The 14,417-nt window shown below is 40.1% G+C and overlaps 1 protein-coding gene across 11 annotated transcripts in view; it reads left to right on the top strand.

Moving 5' to 3' along the window:
* Positions 1 to 274: 274 nt before the first annotated feature.
* The window catches only part of ANKRD12 (ankyrin repeat domain 12), a 96,621-nt gene continuing 82,478 nt past the window's right edge, over positions 275 to 14,417 (top strand). For 6 of the 11 annotated variants that reach the window (XM_081561621.1, XM_081561625.1, XM_081561630.1 and 3 more), the window contains exon 1: positions 823 to 998. The gene's annotated coding sequence lies outside the window, so the exon portion shown is untranslated. Of the gene's footprint in view, positions 576 to 822; positions 999 to 14,417 lie in introns of those variants that run through there. The other 5 variants (XM_081561626.1, XM_081561628.1, XM_081561619.1 and 2 more) reach the window with 1 other exon arrangement.

The following is a 14,417-nucleotide window of genomic DNA, read 5'->3' on the forward strand; positions in this document are numbered from 1 at the left end:
CGCTCCCTCAGCCCCTGCCTTCTGGGGTCGAAGCCGGCGGAGGGGAGACGGCGACGCGGGGCTCCGCCCGGCCCCTCTGCCGACCCTCGTCCATTTGGTACGCCCCGACCCCCGCCCCCGGCTCGGGAAGCTTCTCCCGGCGCCTCTAGAGCGGCGGGCCGCGGGCGGGGCGGGCGGACGGAAGGGGCGGCGGGCCGGGGGCGGGGCGCTCACGCTGCCCGTCCCGTGCCCGCGCGTCACGTGCCCGCGCCGCGGCCAATCGCCGGGCGGCGCCGTCCTGGGAGCGAGCAGGCTGTGGTGAGGGACGGCGGAGACCGGAGATGTTTTCGAGCCCGGCCTCGGCGGCGTTCGCGGCGGTTGCGGCGGCGGTGGCGGAGAGCACGACAGCGACGGCGGCGCCGAGGCCTTCGTCCCGGGGGTAGACCCTCCCGCGCCGGCCGTGCCTGGGGTCCGTGCGGGCGAGGGGGGCGTGGCGACAGGCGAGGAGGAAGGAGGGGCGCGGTTTCGAGCCCCGGCCCCGGCGCCCGGGAGGAGCCCCTCAGTCGCGCCCGCTCCCGTCCCCTCCCCAGAGCGAGGTAAGGACGCGCCCCGCCCCGCCGCGCTGACAGGACAGGCCGCGCGCCGGGACCGGGGAGCGGCCGGGCGGGGATCGGGGGGCGGGGGCCGGGCGGGCGTCCGCGCCGCTCCCGGAACATGGCGGGGCCGCGGCGCGTGTGCGAGCGGGCGGGCGGGGAGCGGGTGTGCGCGGCCGGGGGCGCCGCCGGAGCGGGGCGGGGCGGGGCGGAGCGGGGGCGCGCCTAGTCTGAGCCGCGGGGACAGAGTGAGGCCGGGAGGGCGGCGCGGGTGAGCCGGGCCGGCGCTCGCGCGGGCCGCCAGGCTCTCGGAGCTCGTTTGAGGGTAACCCGCCGTGACGCATCCTCGAGGATCCCAAAGCGTTGGATAAACGGCTGTACAAAGAGGTCACCGGAGCCCAGCTGACAACTGTTTTAATAATAACAGTAAGAAACAGTTTGGGACGGGAAGTTGACATTTTTGAACCGGTTGAAGCCGTAGGGAAAGCTTCAAGCGGCGTGGCGGTCGAGAGTGTGATGTCCACTGGACGCCCGCGGCCACCCCGTGGACGCGGTGACGGGATTCAGACCCTGGCATCCCCAACGCTTCGGAAAAGCCTCTGATCCTGAAGTTGACCTGAACCTGTGTTCCCAGTCCTGTGTCCTTTTTTATTTTAAAACGGTTTATGTGAATTATGGAAGAAGGCGAACTGGTGAAATAGTTATTTTAAAATAAATTGACTGTTGATTAAAAACATATGCTCGTGTAGGCTCTTAAAAATCTTGGGCACTGATCTGTTTCAGTTTCTTCAATCGTTATACAAAGGCTTTCCTGGAGATTAGCTCAGAACTGGCAGAACATATGCTATATTGGTGCCAAGAGGCTTAAAAAACAAAATGAGATAGTGTCGACTGTATAAGATCAAGTCATTATATTAACTAAGCTTGTTGGGGAAAGGCTTTAATTCGGGCTAAACGCAAAAACATGTAAACATTCTTAATGTTTCCTAGGCAAGAGAGGAAGGTTTACTAAAAAATCTTTTATAGTTGACACAAGCACTAACAGTTTCTAAAGGTCTGCGAACGGTTGAGTAAGTAAGGTCAAGATTAACTATTCAGTATATGTGTTGTATTTTAAGGACAGGCACGGTGTTAAGATGAAGTAAAACCTAACTAAGTATTCATGAGAGGAAAAGAGAAAGAGGCCTGTAATGGTCTTAAGCGCTCTGGTTTCCGTAGTTGTTGTTAAGATGGTTTTATGAACAGGCAGAGCTGGGAAAGTGGAAATCCCTGGGTGTGTATTCCATGAAGACTGAGGAAGAGTAAGAAAAAAATATTCAGATGAGGAAAGAACTTAATATGTGGAAGTATATTGTGCAGTCTTTGACTTAAGTTCTCTGATACTGTGAAGGGGAGAAAAGCTTGAATTTTGTTTGGCGATAAGTACCTAACTGGTGTAATGAATTTAAATGGAAGATGTTTTTATCAAAATGCTTGTATGTTACTTTTTTTTTTTCCCCTTTAGAAGTTGCTGAAACATGTACCTGATACTCTTTGAGGTATCAAAGAAACAGTAGGGATATTTGGAAAACTCTTCATTGGAAAAGAGGTTTTTATTCTAAAGAATAAAAATATTAAAAATTTTCAATTTCTTGGTGCTAGTTGACTAGTGCTTAAATTTTCTTTAAATCATTCTTATATTTTAAGAGCATCCCTTCAGTCTAAAGAGAGAATGATTCGTGATATTTAATAATTTCCATTGTAGTCGGTAAAAGGTTTAGACAGGTTTCTGTATATAAACCTGATGCTACCGAAGCAGCATCTATCGGATGGGTGTGAAGAATTTATCCAGTAATTGCCATACGTTGCTTAATAGCTAATGACACCACTTTCTGACTTGGAACTCATTGCTAAAGCTGACATCAGCATGTGTTTGTAAAATGCTGGTACTCGAAAAGGGTACGGTCTAGAGATTTATCCTTAGAACTGGAAGGGACTTCAAATTTTCTCATCTGTTTCCTTCATTTTACAGATGAAAAAATAAAGGCCTGATAAGGGGAAATGACTTCCCCGACTTAGCACAGCTAATTAAAAGTCTGTGGTTTGGCCTAGAGGATTTTTTTTTTGTGAAGGTACTCATTTGCTTCTTTCTTTTAAGAAGTAGCTTTATGGAATAGTGGAAAGAGCAGGGAAATAAAAGTGAGAAGACCGGGATTTAAATTCTTGATTTGTTGCTTCCTAACTGTGGTTTTTGACATATCATGTTAATTTTCAGAACCTTGCATTTGTAATCTGCAAAAAAACCCAAAACATTTTGTTACATAATTTACAGCATTTTTAATGGCCCAATATGATTATATATGGAAAGCACATTATATACTGTAAGCTTTTATACATGTAAAAAGTGGTGATACTTTTAAAATAAATAACAGTTTCCTATTGTATTATCTACGATGTCTAGATCCCTAGGTTTTTGCTTAGCTTTACCTTCATTGTTTTGAGCACCTGCTGTTTTACAGATTATAACTCCCTGTAGATACATTTTCTGATCCCTGCTTAGTTCTAATCTTAGTAAAGCCTCTTATGAACATTTTAAATATTGTGGTTGTTAGAGTCTGACTTCCTCTGGAGAATGTGAAGTTTCTTCAAATAGCATTTGAAAACATTCTCATATACACTCATGCATGCACAGTCTGTTTCTTTAACAGACAGTGACTTTTAAAAAGTAACAGTTAAAGTATCTTAGTAACAATGTTAATTTGTAGCTAGTTTCGAGATATGCAACAACAGGAGATGTAATTTCCTTTGTAAATTCAGCTTTTGAGTAGTTCATGTTAAGGTTATCTTGTAGATGGAAAATAAAATATACTGTGTAGGAATGTTAAGACTAAGTGTTGACTTTTGCTGTTAGGTTTAGAGACCTTTCCTTTTAGTGCTTTACATTGATAATACTGGGAGTCAGTACGTCAGTACTGTAGTGTAGTGGTGTTACACGGATTATTTGTAACTTTGAAGCTAAAGGTCATGATAAACATTGTTGAGCACTTAGAATCTTCAGTTTTTAAGTGCACTATTTCAGATAATTTTCATAACAACCCCCTAAAACAGATACTACAGCTGAGACCAATGAAACTTTGAACTGTTATGTGGTGTGCAGATATTCACAGACCTAAAAAAGTGACAGACTCTGCTGTCCTCATTCTTAACCATTTCTCTGTTCTACCTCTAATTAAGAGTGCTTAGCTGATTTTGAGAAGTTTTAAGGCAGTGTTTCTTAAGTTTCTGACTTTCTGAAAAATTTGTGGGGCCAGCATTCTATCTTCTACTGTTGGTTAAAAAAACAAAGAATTGTGGAAGATAGGCCAGCAAGCCTTTTTATGAGATGTTGATACAGTTGTCGGGGTTTGTTTTTTTTTTTTACATTAGTTGTCAGAAGCAAATTAGTCTCACCAGCTACAGAAGTACTATAGTTGTTAACAGCTTTATAAGAACTGTTCTAACAGACTCCACCTTGATATTAATGTTCATTGTTAAAAGGGAATATACTTTATTTTTTTAAAGCTTTTCATTTTGTATTGGAGGTATAGCTGATTAACAATGTTGTGATAGTTTCAGGTGAACCAGGACTCAGCCATTCATATACATGTACCCATTCTCCCTCAAACTCCCATCACATCCAGGCTGTTACATAGCATTGAGCAGCATTCTATGTGCTATACACTATGTTCATGTTGGTTATCCATTTTAAATATAACGGTATATACATGTCCATCCCAAACTCCCTAACTCTCCCTTCCGCCCAGCAGCCATAAGTTCATGCTCTCTCTGTTTTGTAAGTTCGTTTGCATCATTTCTTTTTAGATTCCACATGTAAGGGCTGTCATATGGTACTCCTCCTCCTTTGTCTGACTTACTTCAATATGACACTCTCTAGGTCCATCCATGTTGCTGCAAATGGCATTATTTCATCATTTTTACTTGTTGGTAATGAGTAATATTTCATTGAATGTGTGTGTCCTGGCTTCTTCATCCATTCCTCTGTCAGTGGGCGTTTAGGCTGCTCCCATGTCTTGACTTTGTAAGCAGTGTTGCAAATGAATATTGAGGTGCATGTATCCTTTCAGATCATGAGGAAACATACTGAAAACAATGCGAGTGAAGGAGAAGGATGACTAACCAGACTCATTTAGGACTCTTCTAAAGGCGTAGATTCAGGAAGAGTAAATAGGAGTTTGTCTAGGTTAGAAAATAGTTTTCTATTTAGTGGGATGGTTTTCTGATTAGTGGAACCCTCCACAGAAATACTTCCAAGTTGAGGTTAAAAAAATTAAATTATGAAGCTAAGTTACAAAATCATTTCTTTGGCATTTAAAAATTGTGTTTCTTTGGCAGATCGCTTAATATTTGTTTATTGCACTAAAATTGTTTCGAAATAAATAGTTGCTTACACTTCTGCTTATCAGTTTGTATTTGGGCCACAATTGGGGAAAATACCACAAATATTAGTGATAAATACCGTATTTTTAAACTCCCTTATTGCTTAAAAGTGTTGTGACAGTCCTGTAGCTTCTTACATTTCAGACTGTTGTTCTTCCTAAATAGGAGTTTTGTTGGCATTCTGACTTATAATAGAAAACAAAAACCATGTGTGCGTGGGTCTTTCTTCCTAGAAATATAGATATATAAACTGACGGTAAAAGTTAATAGTATGTAAAAAATTATGGTCCTCAGTAGTTCATGAAGTATTTTTACATCAGATCTCTTAAATTTCACAGCCACTTTTAAGATCAGCAAAATGTCTGCTAATCTGATGACATTGAACCATGGATAGGATCCAGGTTAAAATTCTCTGGAGTAATGCTAGACTCCTTTATAAAAGAGAAGTATTAGCAAATCTAAAGAAAGAGGAAAGAAGCACCTACTTTTATTTTCTCTTCCACCAAAGCTGCATTGTACACAGCTTTCTTTCCTTTCTGTTTTACCACTTCTGAAGCTTTAACAAACAGGGTAGAAGTAAATACTAAAAACATTCTTTATACCAATTTACTAATTAGTGATGGTGGTTAATGATGTCAGGTAGTTGAGAATATTTTTAATTTATAAAATATTTCCTATCATAATTTGCACAAAAATATTGTAACTAGGAATAAAGCCTTGGTTTATATTCTCATATTGTGTACTAAAGTCTTGCATCCTCTGAGTTAAAATAAGTCCTTTTTACCAGAGTTTAATTTTGACTATTTGGAAGTTACTTGGTGATCAAAGAAGAGAACTTTTATTGAGCTTTTGTACTGTTAGATCCTTTCACATGTGTAATTTTAATATATGGTGAGAGTAATTTACATACTAGTATGAAAAAGACTCCAGAAAGTTGTCACTGGAATGTCTCCAACTCCAGACACTATTATTCAAGAACTAAGTTGAAATTTATGTTATATAAATGTTCATCTATTATTTTGAGAGTAATTTTTTCTTAAAGTTTGTGAAAGTGTTAGTCGCTCAGTCGTGTCCGACTCTGCAATCCCATGGACCGTAGCCTGCCAGGCTCCCCTGTCCTTGGGATTCTCCAGCAAGAATACTGAAGTGGGTTGCCATTTCCTTTGCCAGGGGATCTTCTCGACCCAGGGATCGAATCCGGGTCTCCCATATTGCAGGCAGATTCTTTACTGTCTGAGCCACTAGGGAAGACCAGTTTTTTGACCAGATCAATCCAATTTGTTTGCAGGTTTTTAGTTGAGGTGATCACCCAGCAGTGGTTATTCAACCTTCAGAAATTATCCCTGTCTTCCAGGGTTCATAAAAACATCCCAAGAATGAAGATGAGTGTTCTCTTTAGGCTGTAGTCAAACAGGACCAAAAAATACTTCTTTATCTTGTAATAGTCCTCACACTATTGAAAGTAAACAGGAATGTGTAACAGCAAAGGGGCTCGCTCACTGTTCCTTTCCTGTACACTTTTCCCCTCCTCAGCTCCTCCTCCCACTTCAGGTGCTATTGCTGAGTAGCTTTGCAATATCCAGTGAAAATAAATCTGTCCTTATCTGTTGGTTAACATTAACATTTGTGTCCTTCCATTTAAATTACATAACCATTTTCTTGTACATCCAAGACTTTTCATCTTTAATTGTGGTGTGAATGGATTTGATTTTAGCTACAGGAGTTTGATCATTAGCTAATAACATGGAGAAATAATCACTTGCACTTTCTCTTCTGTGAATTGATACTTCATATTCTTTGGTCAGAGGCATAATTACAAACATCCTGTGACTGATAATGGGCTGTCCTCATAAATTCTCATTCACTCTGTTGTTGTTATTGCAAGTTGCTGGGTTGTGTCCAACTCTTTGCAACCCCATGGACTGCTGCACTCCAGGTTCCTCTGTCCTTCACTGTTTACTAGAATTTGTTCAGTCGTGCCCACTGAGCCTGTCTAACCATCTGACCATCTCATCTTCTGTTGCCACCTTCTCCTGCCCTCAATCTTTCCCAGCATCAGGGTCTTTCCCAATGAGTCAGTTCTTTGCAGCAGGTGGCCAAAGATGCTTCAGCATCAGTCCTTCAAATGGATATTTAGTATTGATTTCCTTTAGGATTGACTGGTTTGATCTCCTTGGAATCCAAGGAACTCTCAAGAGTCTTCTCCAGCACCACAATTCAAAAGCATCAATTCTTCGGTGCTCAGCCCTCTTTATGGTCCAACTCTCACATCCATACGTGACTACTGGAAAAAACAGCTTTGAGTGTAGACCTTTGTCAGCAAAGTGATGTATTTGCTTCTTAATACACTGTCTTGCTCCTTCCAAAGAGGAAGTGTCTTTTGATTTCATGGCTGCAGTCACATTCACTATCTGCAGTGATTTTAGAGCCCAAGAAAATAATATCTGTCATTGCTTCTACTTTTTTCCCTGCTATTCACTCTTTACCATGCCCTTTTGAAGTTTGTTTCCATTGTACAGATGAGTTTAAATCAGTGATTGTATTGCTCCTTTAAAAAATTACACCTTCAAAGAAGTTGATATTAAGAGAAAAAAAGATAAAATGGTATATAAAATTTGAGCTTTTGTAGGGAAAATAATTATTTTGTAGTATGAATTTTTACAAGGAAAGTTCTTGAATGATTCAGTCTGACAATGTGACAGAATATTTCTGGACATTGAATATGATCATAACCAGAATTTCTTTTCTGTATTTTCAAGCTTTGCCACAATGAACAAGTATTATGGATATAATCAAGGTTTAAACAGTGCATGCTTAGTTAACAAATTTTATTTTTTTATATTTGTTTGTTTTGGCTGTGTCAGGTCTTAGTTGTGGCACGTGGGCTTAGTTGCCCTGCCTCGTGTGGGATCTTAGTTCCCAAACCAGAGGTGGAACCTGCATCCCCTGCATTGGAAGGCAGATTCTTAAGCACTGGACCACCAAGGAAGACCCAACAAATTTTAAATAAATGTTTTTATGAACAGTATTGCATATAGTGTTGTTGAGGTAGGAATTTAATATGATCTTTGCTGATATTTTTCTGTAGTGTTTTTTTTTTAAGAATTTACACTGAATATGTGAAATAGGGGACAGTATTCTTTAATCATTCAAATGCTGTCTAGTTGGTGTAGAATGGAACACAGACCTCAAGGACATGGATTGTGTCTGACTTGTTCACTGTTGTACCCCAGATTCCATCACCCTCTAAGGGATCACCTCAGTGCTAATGTCAGGCAAATGGTCTGACTCGCGTAAGAGGAGGAACTGGGACTAAGGGAGAGAAAATGGGTAGCAGATGAAAAAGGTCGTGATTGTTAGGAAGAGGGACTTGATAAAAACAAATTTCCAAGATGGAGAATAATGTAACACAGGTTTTCTTGGAAAATAATTCAAGAGGTTGTATAGAATTCATATAGCAGACAACAAGATCATTGAAAAAGTGCTTAGGTATTAAGGTTTTAGGTGCCATTGCTAAGCAAATATCTGAAGAAGACAGTCTCTGTTTGTATGGAGCTTAAAATCTAGCTGGAAGAGATAATTACTTAAAACAAGGATCCATAATTACAGAGAGGCTCTGTAAACATCTGAAAGTTAGATTGCAGATTTTTTTAGTGGAAGGTCCTATGGCTTTCAGGCTCTGAGATGGGTCTGTCCAAAAAAGACAAAGAATCACTGAATTGGAAATTCAAGTTCAATTTTTGATGTAGAACTGTTACATTCTTAAATAGTCCTAAATTTATGTTTTTAGATTTACAGTATATTTCTTTTTATAGATAAAGCTATTTAATACTGGCATCATCAGTGAGATTTGCCTTTTTACCCCCAGTTCGTAATATTTACATTGTTAAATTTCAGGAAATGCTTTATTTTAAAAATGAAACCAAATACACACATACTCTTTGCCATTGGGGTTGGAGTTTCCATAGTACCACCCTTTTCGTGTCACATACTTAATGCTGTTAGACTACAGTGAATTCATTATGCTTTGTTCCCTCTATACCACATTCCTTGTTACTCTCCTCAGCATCCTTTGACAGGAAGGCAGTTTATAATCCTAGATTGACCTGACGAAAAAGAGCTACCAATCATGCATACTGCTATCCTAAGTCAACTTAGAGCACCTTTTAAATGACTCATATGCAGTTGTCCTTAATTCTTTTTTTATTGCTGTCTAGTTGGTATATAGTATCAGTCATATTAGTTTCAGGTGTATAATACAGCAATTCGGTATTTTTATAGGTTATACTTCCTTTAAAGTTGGCAGTTGTCCTAAATTCTTGTGGGTACTATTGTAAGTGGATTTATGTCGGAGAGTGTGCAGGACACAGAGGTAGTAGACCAGGACTAAAAGAAGGCCCAGACAATTCAGCCCTGGTGTGAAGTTGTGTGGAAGCTACAACTTTGGCTATAGTTGAAGTAGTGTTAATCACCCACCTTATTGTTGGGTCAGGGTGGGAATGGTGTGGTATGTAGATAAGAAATAACTTAATACTTTCATAAGTGTTGCTCTCTTGAGAGAGGTACTGACTTCAACTACCTCCAACACATAGAGAGTTTGGGCGTAGGTAAAGATGATTTTCAGGATATCAGGCTTATATTGCAGAAGCTGTGATTATCATAAAAACTATTCTGGGTTTTTATGCCATGCCTTTTATTTCAAATCTCTTTATTTTTTTATGTGCCACTATTCAAACTATATGTAATTATCTAAGCAGTTAAAGTCCTTTGCTTTCATTTAAGGCTAAAATATGTACCTATCATTTTTAAAGAAAGCTGTAAAAATGAGTTAGTGTATTCAGGGTTAAAGGGTGAGTAGTACTGAGAATGGACCAGAGGTCTGATCTCTTGAGCAGATCAAGAGTTACTTGTCTTTTGAGGGGTGAAGTTAAAATACCAAAAATGTTTTTGATTTTCACATATTTCAGATAATTTAAAAGGTACAGAAAATAGCATAGTGTGCATATAGCACCTGTCTGCAGCCTTAAGAATTAAACATTTACAAATTCAGTTGAAGGCCCCTGTATACCTTTCCCTGAGCCATTTCCTTTCTTCCCCCAGCGAATTCCTAGCTCCCTCTTTGCGCAAACTTTTCCCAGCAGTGGCTCTACCCTTTCCCTGCTGCTAAGCTGCTAAGTCACTTCAGTCGTGTCCGACTCTGTGTGACCCCATAGATGGCAGCTCACCAGGCTCCGCCATCCCTAGGATTCTCCAGGCAAGAATACTGGAGTGGGGTGCCATTGCCTTCTCCGACCCTTTCCCTAGACCTGTGTAAATGTCTTTCTTTGTCCAGGGTTCACTACGATAACATTTTCCATTTCAGCTGTGTTGTGTATTGTATATAACAGTAAGGGTGGACTGACTGGCGGAGCTGAAAATGATTAACTATATACACAAGGTAGAAATCTACCTTTAAATCCAGGCAGAATAAAGACTTCAGCACTGCACTATATGCAGAACAAATTGGCAAAGTAGATGTGATAGTAACCTCATGAAATCATTTTAGGAAGGTTAGTCTTGTAGCAGTAGTGTGGACTAGTGGTCTGGAAGGAAGTGTGAATTGCTAACTCATTTTGACTGGCTTTTTTCCCTTCTAATTACCCTACATTAGTGAGATTTTGTTCTGCTTCCAAATACTTTTTTGCAAGAAGTGAAAGGAGCTGGTGGCAGAATGCTTAATGGTGAGTGTTGCTAGTTTTCAGGATTTGAGGGATTGGTCTTTGCCCCCTTTTAGAGTCTGTTGATAGTGGAGTGAGTAGGTCATGGTTATTAGATCACTACTTTCAGTATTGTAAATTTTCCACCACTCAGTGCCAGAGATGTAAGCAATGCTGCCTGATCGTTTTCTCTGGGCTGTTGCAGCCCTCTGCTGGTCTATGGAAGTCACACATTTACAGCCCTGTCGGGCCAGAAAGAGGTCAACTCTTTTAAAATCTTTAAAATCTTAAAAGTCATTTATGTCAACTCTCCATTGCAGTTGAGTATTTTGTATATTGACCTTAACAATTCTGGAAATAAACATATGTAAATATGCTTACATATCGAGGGTAGGTAGATCATTCTAAATACAACTGCCTATATTACTTTCTTTAAAAATTGTAACTGTATTGTTAGAATGTGATCCTTTATGGTCCACTGTTGACAATGCCAAAAAATCTTTTTACATTCTCTTTTGTAAATACTATCTAATGAAGTAATGGGAACTTTTATTTTTTTAAAAATTTGAGATATTGTTTGGTCATTTCTACTAGGAGATAAATACAATGGATAGTTACTTCTTTTAACGTATTTTCAAAGCATTTCTGCTGCTTGTTGCTGGTGTCATTCTAGCCTCCCTGCTCTTGTGGACTCTTATTCCCATCTCACAATCTGGTTGTCATACTTGAAGTAGTCTCCATGTCTTTCCTGTTATTCCCCTTTAGTCTCTCTTCCAGAGTTTGACCAGTAGCACCTTTTTTTCCCTCAATGGCCCCTTTTTAAACATGCTACTCTAAATTGTGTCACTGCCTTTTTTAAAGCCTTAAATTGCTTTTGTCATTATAAAAATCAAAGGACACCGTGACCTGGTGCTTCATGTTGATCCCTTCCTCCTCTGTTTAGCCTCCTTGTCTCCCCTGCTGTGCTTCAGTTCTTGCTGTCCTTCCCTGTGGCCTGCTCTCTCGTGTGGGCGGGTGTAATTTCTTGGTCTGGAATACAATCATCATTTTCTTGTGGGAAAATGTTATGGAATAGCTGCCAGAAAACATTGTGCTAAAAATCAACCATGGCTTACTTTGGGAAGATATGATAAAGCAAGCATGAACCCTTGCTTGATTGTTTATATTAAAACAATTTGGCTGTCTAAATGTTGCTCTCTTTTATACCACTGGTTTACCTTTGTGGAATTTTGAAGGTAATAACACACATAGAGCTAAACTAAATTGACTATTTACAGTGCATTTACTTGATACAGTCTTCTAAATTAATGCTGTGCTTTAGGGCTTCCCTGATAGCTTAGTTGGTAAAGAATCTGCCTGCAGTGCAGGAGCCCTGGGTTCGATCCTTGGGTTGGGAAGATCCCCTGGAGAAGGGACAGGCTACCCATTCCAGTATTCTTGGGCCTCCCTTGTGGCTCAGCTGGTAAAGAGTCCACCTGCAATTCAGGAGACCTGGGTTCGATCCCTGGATTGGGAAGATCCCCCAGAGAAGGGAAGGGCTACCCACTCCAGTATTCTGGCCTGGAGGATTACATGGACAGTCGATGGAGTCGCAAAGAGTCGGACACAACTGAGCAACTTTTACTTTCACTTTTAGATTTTTGAAGGAGATAATATACAGCAGCACCAACACAAAGTGCAACCTGTTTTACTGGATTGAGCTTCTGTCCCTAATCTTTTGTTTGCTTTCCTATTCTGATGGCTGGATTAGAAAACATAAAACACAGAAAGTATCTCTTACTTCTTTTCTCTACCTCTGTCTGAGGTACTTCTCTTACCTGCCATCTCATCAGTCTTTCCCCTTGGGTTCTAACCAGAACACTGTAGTTCTCCAGAGCAAACCAAGTGGAAGTTGACCTATTTGATTATTTTAAAAAATTTTCATTTGTAGATTATACAAGTAATACCTGTTTATTATAAAAATTTATATAGAACTGTATAAAATAGACATAGACAGCTCTTAAGAACTGTAGAAAATATAGTCTTAAGGACAGTGCTGAAGACAGTTTATTTTAAAGGATGTGGGTGTTTTCATCTTTTTCATGCTGTTGGTTAAATTTGTGATTTTATAATACTAATTTCTTGATCTGAAATACAACCATCATATTCTTGTGGTGGAAATGTTAATGAAAGAGCTGCCAGAAACATTGTGGTGAAAATCACCCACAGCTTACTCTGGGAAGGTATGATAAAGCAGGCATGAACCCATTTCAGAGATGGAACTCTTAACTGTTTAAGTAGTTGAGATGGTAGAGAGGTCCAGTTCTTATTCCAGAAATATAGCCATATTTAAGACTTATCTTAAAGCTTTTCTGTTAGTTTGGGAGTTAAGCTTTTGGTCTTTGTGCAAATAGAAAATGTTTAATATTTATGTCTGATGGTTTACTTTTTTTGCATGGGTGGTGGTGGTGTTTTAGTCACTAAGTCGTGTCCGACCCTTGCAATCCCATGGACTGTAGCCTGCCAGGCTCTTCTGTCCAATGGATTTTCCAGGCAGGAATACTGGAGTGGATTGCCATTTCTTTTTTCCGGGGGATCTTCCTAGCTCAGGGATCGAACCCAGGTCTCCTGTTCTGCAGACGGTCTCCTGTATTGCAGGCAGATTCTTTATTGACTCACCTACCAGAGAAGCCCTTTTGCATGGGAGAGCACAGCAATAAGGATGTCAAAATTGTTTAGTAGTTTAAGCTATCATTTTTGTATTCATAGAAACGTAGAATGGAGTGAAATTGTTCTAAACCTCTTATTCTGGAATCAGGATTTTGGAAGAACAGGAGTTCTTCAATGTAATCTAGCCTAACTTTACTTTCAAGAAGAAACAGAAGTACTGAGAAGTAATGAAGGTCAACCAAAAAGTCAATGGTAGATCTCAGGATAGAATCTTGGACTAAAGTCTCCAAGATCAAATCACAGAGAAAATAATAGTCACTTTGCTAACTGAATGACTCTTTTAAAAGATGAGCTCCATACCTTTTATTTATTATTATTTTTTAAAGTAACCATTTTATTTTATTTTGGCCGTGCCTCGCAGCATCTTTGTTTCTCAACCAGGGATGGAACCACTGCCACCTGCAGTGGAAGCATGGCGTGTTAACCACTGGACCACAGGGGTAGTCCCTGCTCTTAAGGGTCATTTGAATTTTGTTGATTTCATCTTTTACTAGTTAAACCTTTTTTTCTCAAAACAGTTTTGGAGGAAGCATTTTTACCCTCAGCATAGCTGTAGCCCAGTGGAAGCTGGATCAGGAAATAAGTTAGGAATTTCCATTCCATTCATATGGTTCCATCTTACTTTCTGTAGTTAGAATGTAAAATTGCTGGTAAATTTAGAGGGCAGCATTTGAACATTTTATATACATCAAAGACTGTGTATGTGAAGATAACATTTTCTCATAGCCTTATTATTTGAGCGTTACCATTCCATGATGTAGATGAAGAAATTAAGTGTATGCTCTGGGGACTTCTGGACTGTGAGACAGACTGGGGACACTTCCTTCTTTTTCAGTAATGTATATAGAAAGCTAGATAAAAATAAAATATTTAAAAAACACAGCTGAGCTTGAAAGCAAAAAAGCAGAGTCAGCAGGTGCTTGAAATGGAAAAAGAACTCAAAGGCATATTAGGAAGCAGAAATTGAAGCCCTATCCTAAAAGGAAAACTGGAACCCGCAGGCCCAGGAATGACAGGGAGCTGT

Source organism: Giraffa tippelskirchi, chromosome 14 (genome assembly GCF_054371585.1).
Source record: "Giraffa tippelskirchi isolate mGirTip1 chromosome 14, T2T-mGirTip1v1.2.pri, whole genome shotgun sequence".
NCBI classification, from domain to species: Eukaryota; Metazoa; Chordata; class Mammalia; order Artiodactyla; family Giraffidae; genus Giraffa; species Giraffa tippelskirchi.